Here is a 1425-nt window from a genome sequence, read left to right as displayed (position 1 = left end):
GCGCCATTTCTATGAACTTAAGAAATTAGTAATTTTCTAAATTTTTGTTTTTAATAATACTAATAATATATAAGTTTTGACAACTTGATATTAGCGGTTGCTTTTGCAAGTTTAACTTGTTCTTCAAGCTGGCAAGAAAAAAAATTAGTGACATATACATTCCTACAAGAGTCTTGTCTAACTATGTAATGCTTATGGTATTCCCTTGCTCTATTTTAGAAGAAGTAAAGAACTGGTTGAAGGTTGAAACACCTAACTCCATCACCACCAAGGATGATTTTTCAAGGTAATTTTATATTAATTTCTTTCCATATGGAAAAACTGTGAAGTTGAGGAGTGACATCTTGAGCTTCGGACAAAAGGATTGTCAAAATCTGTATCAGGCTTGGGAGAGATTCAAGTTGTTCATTCCTGATTTCCCTCACTATTATATAACTAATAAGGCTTTGGTTCATACATTTATGAAGGGGATTGAACCTAACACAATTTTTTTTGGATTCCGTAGTTGAAAAACCTTAAAAAAGACAAATGATGATCTGTACACACTTTTGAATCAGATATCAGTGGGTATTACAAAGTAGAATACAAATGTTTCAATAAAACCCCCAAACAAAGTTGAAGGGTTATTAGAAGTGGATTAATGAACAGCTAAAGCAACATAAATTGCCTCTTTGTAGACTAAGATAAACACTTAATTTAGTAACCTAAATTTAAAACATCAACAGTTTCCCATTAACATGTTACATCAAACCCATAATTTGCGTAAGGTATATGGTAACGGTAATCCCTCAATCAATGCCTGCACAGTGAATCCAAAATTTGTAAAATTTTTGGATAATTCTCAATGCCAAGGTAATCAAAATTCTGGGAATACATATAAAAAAAAATTGTAGAATCACCTCAACCTCTTATATGGCAGAAATCAAGCGAAAATATTATTTAGTATAGGAACCAAGTGGGAAATAAGAATCTTCAACCATAGGCTCAAGGTGCTCATTCTAATGCTCACTCCATCAATATTTAAGAGATATTGAAGTAGATCATGGAAAACCAAGCAAATATGTCTACTATCAACAAAAATTAGCAGTTAGTCACAAAGACTATCGAAATTCATATGGGACAACTTGTTGGGGCATAAAACACTAGGCCTTACAGAGGTTTACTGAGTGATATAGAAGCTAACACCAAGAAAGTTAATAAAGTTTGCACTCGAAGTGGTAAATATAATTGGATGAGTTTGTAATGATCCTTTAGGTCATTTTACATATTTCTGCATATTTTCACCATTAGAGCTATTCCATATTTGTGTCAAGTAATTTATGACTTCCTGGAGCAGACATTTTAGTTACTTGTTAGTTTGTTTGTTTTTTATCACCAATTTCCTATTTAAAAGTCTTTGTTTGTTCCAAATGGTCACTGGGAAAA

General features: G+C 32.1%; 1 non-coding gene across 1 annotated transcript; it reads right to left on the bottom strand.

Annotated features, from left to right (window-relative positions):
* Positions 1–326: 326 nt before the first annotated feature.
* Positions 327–433, bottom strand: LOC124897420. The gene has a single exon (XR_007054141.1). It is a non-coding gene; the product is annotated as a small nucleolar RNA R71 (small nucleolar RNA).
* Positions 434–1425: the final 992 nt, after the last annotated feature.

Source organism: Capsicum annuum, chromosome 3 (assembly GCF_002878395.1).
Source record: "Capsicum annuum cultivar UCD-10X-F1 chromosome 3, UCD10Xv1.1, whole genome shotgun sequence".
NCBI classification, from domain to species: Eukaryota; Viridiplantae; Streptophyta; class Magnoliopsida; order Solanales; family Solanaceae; genus Capsicum; species Capsicum annuum.
This window is presented reverse-complemented; position numbering and strand designations above follow the sequence as displayed.